The sequence below is a fragment of the Dromiciops gliroides genome, chromosome 3 (genome assembly GCF_019393635.1).
Source record: "Dromiciops gliroides isolate mDroGli1 chromosome 3, mDroGli1.pri, whole genome shotgun sequence".
In the NCBI taxonomy this organism is placed as follows: domain Eukaryota; kingdom Metazoa; phylum Chordata; class Mammalia; order Microbiotheria; family Microbiotheriidae; genus Dromiciops; species Dromiciops gliroides.
The window spans coordinates 7663145-7672058 of record NC_057863.1 but is presented as its reverse complement, the minus strand read 5'-3'; the positions used below and the strand labels follow the sequence as shown (position 1 = coordinate 7672058).

The window sequence follows — 8914 nt, the reverse complement described above, 5'->3', positions numbered from 1 at the left end:
CAGTGTGACCTCCTCATGGTGCAAATGAGGAAAGTGAGGTCAGGGAAACATGTGACTTTCTTAAGGTCCTACAGGCAGTATGTGCCCTTGCTTGAGGTGCAGGAGGAGACCAGAGGCCCCCAGAGCTGTCTGGAGCCACTTCAATGAGAATGGCATGAGAACTGCTCCTCCCAAGGATATTTGGACATCCCCGATCACACTTACGACACTTACAACCAAGGTGTGTTGCCGAATAAGGCAACAAAAGCCAATCCCATGTACCCACAACCACAGGGGCCAGGGAGATCCCCCTGCAGATAATCCCCTGCAACACCCAGGGTTGGGTTACTTACCTACTTGCTGCAAGAGCAACTGGCTGACCTTCCTGGGTTGGGCTTGGGATCCACACACCAGGTGGCTCAGCCAACCAGATATGGGCCAGGGCCCTCTTTCCCTGGCCACTGAGTCCTGGGGAGCCACCCCCTGGGCGCTGAGAGCCCTGATTATCACTTGGTCCTTGTGCTCGCTTCGGCAGCACATATACTAAAATTGGAACGATACAGAGAAGATTCGCATGGTGCCTGCACAAGGATGACATGCAAATTCGTGAAGCATAGTACTTGGTCCTTACCATTTCCTAACTAGTACCCAGGATGGTTCCTTCTTGGAGCCTTTCCAAGGAGCCTAGAACATTAATGCCCCTTGCTCAAGGAGGGGTTGTGGGTGATTATCTCAAGGGCAGTCCCAAGTCTTTTCTCCTCTTCCTCTAGCTGTCTGGCTCAGTTTCCCGGTGATGACTAACACTAGGGACCCACCCACCTTAGTTAACTGTAGCCAAGCATGAAGAAAGAGTCCTTATCCTAGACAGTATCTGCAATAGGCATTGTAATCAGTTACTGCTCTAACCATGGACTAATTGTCACTCCCTGCTAATCACTTTAGAGTACTCTGAAGGCCCATAATTCTTAGCCCCGGGTTTTCGTGTTTGGTTTGGTTTTGATGCAACTTTGAGCAAGTCATGAACCTTCTCTCCAGAGCACCACTTTCGTTGCAGTCAGAGTTCTCCACGCTTGCTTCTTGGTGATCCTCAGGGGTGGAATGAAAGGTTTTCTCTTACCTGGTGTCCCCTCAATCTTGCTCACTTATTCTACATTCCATGGACTTAATTTTCCATTTTTCTTGAAACCGATTTCCATAGGATCGTAGGATTGAAAGGCGGAAGGGACCCTAGATGTCCTCTAGTTCAACCCACTCGCTTTACAGATCAGGAAATGTAGGTCCAGAGTGGGAAAGTGACTTGCTCAAGGTCATAAGCATCAAGTAGCAGAACTGGGACCTGACCCCAGAATCTCTGACTTAAAACCTAGCCCTGGGTAGTGCTGTCCTCTAGCCAGGAGAGACTCCTGGATGATGATGATACTCACTTCTGGGCATCCCAGGATAGAAAGGACACTGATAAGCTGGAGAGTGATTAGATGGGGCCAGCCAGAAGAGGGAAGGCCCTCAAGTTCATGCCACAAGAGGTGCTGGAGAAGTTTAGGATGGGGAAGAGGAGACCCAGAGGGGACATCAATCAGAAGAGTCAAGGAGAACATGGCAGCCACCATTAAGGGGAAAGGAAGGAGACCATGTCCCATTGGGCAGAACCAGTAGCAAGAGGTAGAAGAAGTTGCAAAGAAGAGAAGTTAGAAAGGGTGAAAAAATCTAGAGGGTGTAGGGGACAAGACCTGCAGGGGCCAAGTTTAATATGGGGAGAGTTAATGGGGTGGCTTGCTGTAATATTAGGGTCCCGAAAATAATGAGGGCCCTTAGGTCCAAAGCTCCCTCCCCTGCGAACTGCATTTTTAGATATCTCTCCCAGGCCAATAAGAAAGGAGCCCAACAGCCTCTTTTCCACAAACAAATCAGGTTTTATTAATGGGAATAAAATACACAGCAAAGGTGAAATTAATAAAGTCAAAGACAAGGGAATAGGGAAAAAGAAAAATGGATAATCCCCCTAAATCTAACCTAAGTCTATACAATCCCCAAACTCACTTCCAGTTCAGCTAATTCAAAAGAGCAGGGATCCTTTGTTAACTCCCCACCTGGGGTCCATAGCTTCAATAGGAAACAGCCATGCAGCCAGGGCCCACAGCACAAACTGCCAAGGAAAAATCACTCTCCCATCTGCTCTCGCAGCTTGTATGACTGGAAAGAAAGTGCTCTCCCCTCAGCGAGCATTTACTCTCCCTCCCCCAAAGGGGAGGTCCTTCAAACTGTATCAGAGAGTAGTTTCTCCTGCTGACATCAGCAGCATACTCACTCAGGCCAGGCCAAGTGTGGCCCATCCCAATCAGTCTGTCAAATTTCATTATCCTACCCCAGATTATTGGACTTGGAGTTAGGAAGGCTTGAGTTCAAATCCAGCATTGTATGCCTATGAGCTGTGTGACCCTGCATAAGTCATTTCACCTCTCTCTACCTCACTCTCCTTAGCTGTGAAATGGTTCCCAGGATTGCTATGAGGACAAAATGACAGAGTATATATAATTTTGTAAATGTTAAAGCACCATTATGTATATACTAGCCATTATTATTGTTACTGTTGTCATTGTCATCCTTGTGGTTATTGCCAATTAGAGCTACACCAAAATGGAGTGGAATCCCTGGAGAAGAAGTTAATTACTCTTTGGGGTATCTTCAAGCAAAGAATGGATGAGCAGTTGTCACTGTGAGGTGGAGATTGTGTGTGTGTGTGTGTGTGTGCACGTGCACGCACAGGTGCGCGCATACAGGTTGGACTTGAAGACCTTTGAAGTCCCATCCAATCCTGACTTTTGGTGGCTCAGTGATTTTGTCACTCTAAGCATGTCCTGTCCTCAACAGTAACTGGCCCCTTCTGTTGTGTTTGATACAAATTCAGCAAGCAGTAAAGAAGACAATGGAACGATCCCTACTCTCAGGGAGTACATGGTCTACCAGGGATGGGGGGAAGCCTATAATTAGCTAATACAATGTAACTAGTGATTTCACTAGAGGCTGAAGGGAGCAGGGAGAGAAGGAGGAGGCTCAATCCAGTCTAGGCAACATTAGCCTTGATCCAGGGTGAGAGAGCTGAAACTGGAATCCCGGACTCACGAATCGGGCACCTGCTTCACCACTGGAGTGACCTTGGAAAGGTTGCTTACATTCTCTGGGCCTCATTTTGCACATCTGACAAACGAGGGATTGGCTCAAATGGTGTCAGAGGCCCCTCCCAGCTTGGTGATACTATAGTTTTGTGCATGGATAGGTGATGCCCCAAATCACACGTTCCCTCCATGACAGGCTTTGCTGTGCTCTGTCCTGCATAGTTACTTAGGTGCTTAATTTCTTGGATGTCTTTTCTTCCTTGTTCACCAAGAAGCCCCAGGATGGCGGGAGGACATGTTGGGCATCCTTGTATTTCACTCAGAGCCAGCCCCGCTCAGAAAAGATGTTGAGTAAAGAGCCCCTTGTTTACTCCCAATATACCTCATTGGAAGGAGCACAAGGTCACACTGCCCTCTACTGCTTAGCCACAATTCTACAACCTCTTCTCATACATGTTTCTAACAGGCATCTATCACATGAGTAATTCTCTAGAATGCCTAAAGGACACACACACACACACATGCACCCACGCACACCAAGTCTCTCCCTATGTGTGTCAAGGGAAGGAAAGGGGAGGGGGTCTTTTGGAGAACTATGACATCTCCTATCTGTACAATGATTTCCCAGGTATCTAAGGCTTGTAGCAAATAATCCCCGTCTGAGAAATGCCACGATGATCCCTATTCACTGTGGAGGGAAAAGGCTCTTTATATTTATTATAACTGTCAAAGAATCCAATTAATTGTCTTAGATTTATTTATTTGGCTTTAGATTCTGTGCCTCCTTGAGATCAAGCAAGGTCCACTGGGAATTCACCAAGTCAGGGTTAGCAATTAACTAACTGGTGGCATTGAACCTGGAGGAGAGGAGACTCGCAAAGACACTAGAGCCGTCCGCAGGAACTGGAACCTCTGCTATGTGGAAGAAGGCTGGGATGTGTGTTTGCTCTGCAACTTCCAAGGGGAGAACCAGGAATAAACAGGTAGAAGCTGTAAAGAGGAAAATTTGGGCGAGATGTCAGGGAAAGCTTCCTAACACTCTGAGTTGTCCCAGAGTAGAATGGGAGGTGCTGGGTTCTGCCTCCTGGGAGGGAGACAGTCACTTAGCAGACAGGGATTCCCTACATCTGTGGGTTAGATTAGCTGGCTGCCAAACTCTCTTCCAACTTGAACTTCTTTGATTTTATAATTCTGTGAGTGTAGAAAACTCAGAATTTGAAGTCTCCCTTAGTAACCATGATGGCACATGGCTGCATCATCTAGTGCTGCAGAGTTTGCATTTTGTTGTTCTTGTTCATTTTTTTCAGTTGTGTCTGATTTTTTGTGACCCTATTTGGGGTTTTCTTGGCAAAGATACAGGATTGGTTTGTTGTTTCCTTCTACAGCTCACAGATGAGGAAACTGAGGCATACAGGGTTAAGTGACTTACCCAGGGTGACCCAGTAAATGTTTGAGGCTGGATTTGAACTCAGGAAGAGCAGTTTTTCTGACTCCAAACTTGGCACTCCATCCACTGAGCCAACTAACTGCCAAAATGTGTATAGCCTGTGACATAAATTACTAGACAAGTGACCTTGGGCAAGTAAGTTCTCACTCTGGGCCATAGCTTCCACGTCTTCAAAAAGAGATCTTGTTGAGCTCTACATCCTATATACATTGACTCCTCTGACATGGGGTGATGGAAATTCCCCTGGAGTGGCATTTAGACCTAATATAGCTTTAAATAGCTGGGTTCTTGGGGACAAGTGACTTTCTCTGGGACCAGTTTTTACATGTGTAACACGAGAAAGTTGGACCAGATGAGTATGGAGGTCCCATCTAGCTACTTCTTTCTATAGCTTTGCCCTTTCAGTCCCCATTCAGGTCAGGGGTGACCCAATGATACCTGGGCTGCCCAAAGTGGGTTATTTCAATGGCTGCAACATAATTCATCAGGTCCTTTGCATTTATTGGATTGTCCCTCTCCTGAGTCCAAAGCTGCCTGGTGAATTCTCACCAAGACTTATTAAGAAAATGCTGGGAGTATTTCAGATGACATGATGTCAGCTTCTCAGTGTTAGACCCATTTTCCAGTGACCCATTTACCAAAGAGGCAAATGACACTGTATGGAGATGAGTCCTCAGATCCTCAGGATGGGCATTCTTAGAGGTATGCAGAGTCTAGAATGACCTCTCAGCCCAGCCCAGCCCAGCCAAGGGGGGGCTGGCTCTTCTCATCCAGTTTCCCGGGGCTTCAAAGAGAAGTCACGGTACAGGGAACATCACCTGATGTACTTTTTATTACTCCAAGAGACAAAATTCATTACACAGGAGCCAAGAGTCTGCAAGAGAAATCTGTAGCCTATGAGCTCAGCCTGCGGCCTGGAACTTCAGAGAGACTCTGAAGGGCTGGTGAGGAAAACCTAGGGCACGTTGGAACACAGCCCTTTAATCAGCCCTGGCAAAGTGGCAGGAGCCGAGGCTGGTGGGTCCAAGAGCTCAGTGGGAGCCATTCCCTCCTCCTGGAGGCAGCTACAGAAAGTCATGGCCGAGTCCCCCATCTCAGGGACATCTCAGGGACATCTCGTCCAAGGCCCTGCTGTCCTCAGATCCCACTCAGAGGGACCTTGGAGAGAATGTTGCCCCTCAAGTCCTCTGTCCTACAGATGTGGAAACCAAGGAAATGCTTGGCCCAAGGGCATAGGAAAATGGGAAGCTCAACATTCAGACCCACATTTCTTCAATCCCATTTTCTTCATGACCACCAGTTGTTCCATTCCCCCATGCTGCTTGGTTCCAGGCCGGCCTTTGGCTAGGTACCTCAGATTGAGCCAAGATGTCGTGTCTTTCGAGAAGACACAGAGTTACACAGGGTCCAGGGGAGATCCCTTTCCTGAGGGACTGAAGCTTTTCCAAAGTCACTGCAGAGCCTACAGGGATTGGGCTGAGGAGGAATTGGTACAGGGAATTCCCGGGTCAAGTTAATACCTTTTCTATAACAAATCCCCAGAACATTATTAAGGGGTCACAAACAGGACCAAATTCCAGTCTTGCTGGTTTCTGGATTCTCTCTCCCCTGCCCCTTGTGCCAAGATCAGTCTGGTATGATGGAGACCTGGTCCCAGGGCCAGGTAGCCCTGTTCTGATACTCATTATCTCTGCCACCTTGGCTGCTCTGAGCTCCAGGCTCCTGTCCATAAATTGGACCCCAGGGTATTTACAATATATGCTTGAATGCTTGGGTACAAGCCTTAATGCTTCCTTGAAGCTTAGCTAGGAGTTTCAAGGAAGTTCACCACCTTCACTTGATCTGAAGAGGAAACAGGGACAAACAAACTTAAGAAATCCCACGCCTCCAAAGGCTGTGTGAGTGTGATCTGCCCAGGGGCCCGGTTGTTTCCACTGGGGAAAGACCAGGCTCCCCATGGGGGCGCAGCTCTTTGCTCACCCCCAGAAAGGACTTCCATCTCTTCCTGTCCTCTCATCCCTCCCTTCCCTTGTGGGTGATAGCTGCTCAGCTGGTTATTTTAGGAGGTAGACTTATCCAACTGGAATCTTTCCTGCCTGGGGAAGCCTCTCCTGCTTTCCTGATCTTGGTGTGACTGACTGTGTTCATCTCCCCACAGCTTAAGCAAATAGTCTCTATTTAGGACCAGAGAAACAAAAGAAGGACAAATAAGAATATTGATGAACAAGCCCGGCCCAGCTCCCCCCAGGCTCCCTGCCCACAACAGGCTCTCAGGGTCAGGCTGCCATAATTACTCTATGGGTGGCCTCCGAGCGGGCTTGGGATGGGGCTATGCTCCCCACTCAGGGCCTTCCCTCAAGAGCCCCGAGTCACTGCAGGCAGGAACTGTCCCCAAAGCTCGCCCGCTCCTGGCCTACGCATCCCCTCGCTGGTCTCCCTTTGAGATGGCTGAGATGGGCTCCATTTGTGGACACAGTTGTAGATCCAATGTCCCCTCCATTGGGGCAGCAGCCTTGTTTTGCCTTTCCTTGCTTTGCTGGCACACAGCCATCTCCAGGGCCGGTCACTCTGTTGCCTTCAGAGTCTGCCCTCTTGACCCTGCTGACCTCACAAACCAGCTCCTCTCCACATGTGTCGGCTTGGCTCTCTGGTCTCCTGCTGGAGATCTGGCTGGAGATCTCTCCATGCTCACTGTTACTCTGCCTTCTCCCTTTTGGCTTCTCCCCAATGTACTGCCACGCATGCTGGTTCAACCTCTCCTCACCTTCTTGGCTCCATTGGAATGTTCTTCATTCCATGGCTAGGGTTAATCTAGTCATGGACCCTGTGGCTTTTCAAATGCATGTAGCCCACACTACACAATGTCGAACAACAATGGTGGGCTATGTTTTCAGATTCAGAGAGTTCTCTTCACACTAAGAACAGTCAGGAGAAAGGTCTCTAGATTATAAATGTGGGCACTGAAGTGAGAATGTTTTGCTTTGTATCCCTCTTTTATCTTTGTGGGCCTCAGTTTCATCATCTGTAAAGTCAGAGAGTTGGGACAGGTTTCCCAAGGCCCTTCCCAGGTCCAGTTTTTATGGTGAGGTGCCCCCTTGAAATGGGTTGTATTCTTACAAAACTTTTCTCTCTCCCTTTTCTGTATTGATATTAACATATTGTTAGTTAGCATAGCTTATTATATTCTGTCATTTTTGACTGTTTCATCAAGGAAACACCCCATTTCTTAAAGAAACAAAGGGGGTACTGTAATGATTGGCATGATGCCACCTGCTGCAGACTTATTGTAGGAAAGCTCCACCATGAGGAGAAGGCCTCTGATGCAGCTTTTCTTTGGCGTGAGGAAGTGACGTTGGCTTGGGGGAGGGAGAGGGGGTGGGGCTGGGGCTCTCACTCTCTTTCATTAGGACTCTGGTGGAGAAGGGAGCAAGAAATGCGCTCTCCCTTTAATAGATACATGAATCTAGGTCTTTCTCTCTCTCTTTACCAAATTCTTATTCTCCTTAATAAATGATTAAAAGTCTGACTCTTGCTAAAGCTTATAATTTATTGGCGACCAGTCATTAGATATTTTAGACAGTATAGCTAGAATTTTAGCCCCATACAGGCAGAGGTAGGCTGTGAAGTATATGGTTCTTTGTAAAACATTTAGATTTGTGATCTTTTTACCTCTGTGCATTTGCTCATTTATTTCATTCCCCCCCCCCCGCCCCCATACAGCACATCTACAAGGGAAGGACCATCCTAACTGTCCCCATTTCTCAGATTAGGAATGTCAAGAAGGACTCCGTTTCATGAGCACTTTTGGACTCAGAAAAAAACACATCCATCCCCAACTTTGCAAACTTCAGTGAGTGCTACATAGAGGACAGACATCTATCCAGTCTTCTGGACCTGGCCTTGGCTTTGTCACTGGCTTTCAGGTCCCGCTTAAGCAATGAACTTGACTGCCCAAGGGCTTTACCCAACCCACTTAAATTATACTTCCCTCCTAAAGGAACTTAAACGTCCTTCTTCATCTAAGGTTTATTGGGATTTTCATAATGTTCATTAAAATGTTATCCCAGGGCAATCTTGGCTAAAGTTCCCGTCCCTTCCCACCACACAAGAAAGGGACCAAACTCAGAATGGATTTCTTGTGTCCCACTTTCACAATTCATTCCCGACTCAGTGTGCCTTCTAATTTGTGAAAGAAAAGGGTGCTAACAGGCTTTTCATGTTATTTTTTTCCTGTTGAACTTTTTTTCTGTTAACAAGCATTTATCTCTCCTCCACATCCCCCAGCTCCCAATGAAAGAAGAAAAACACAACTCTTGTAACAAACATGCAGAGTTGAGTCAAATAAATTCCAGCACTGGCTGTGTCCCTACAACGT

General features: G+C 47.4%; 1 non-coding gene across 1 annotated transcript; it reads left to right on the top strand.

Annotated features, from left to right (window-relative positions):
* Positions 1–498: 498 nt before the first annotated feature.
* On the top strand, positions 499–605 carry LOC122752180. The gene has a single exon (XR_006355973.1). It is a non-coding gene; the product is annotated as a U6 spliceosomal RNA (small nuclear RNA).
* Positions 606–8914: the final 8309 nt, after the last annotated feature.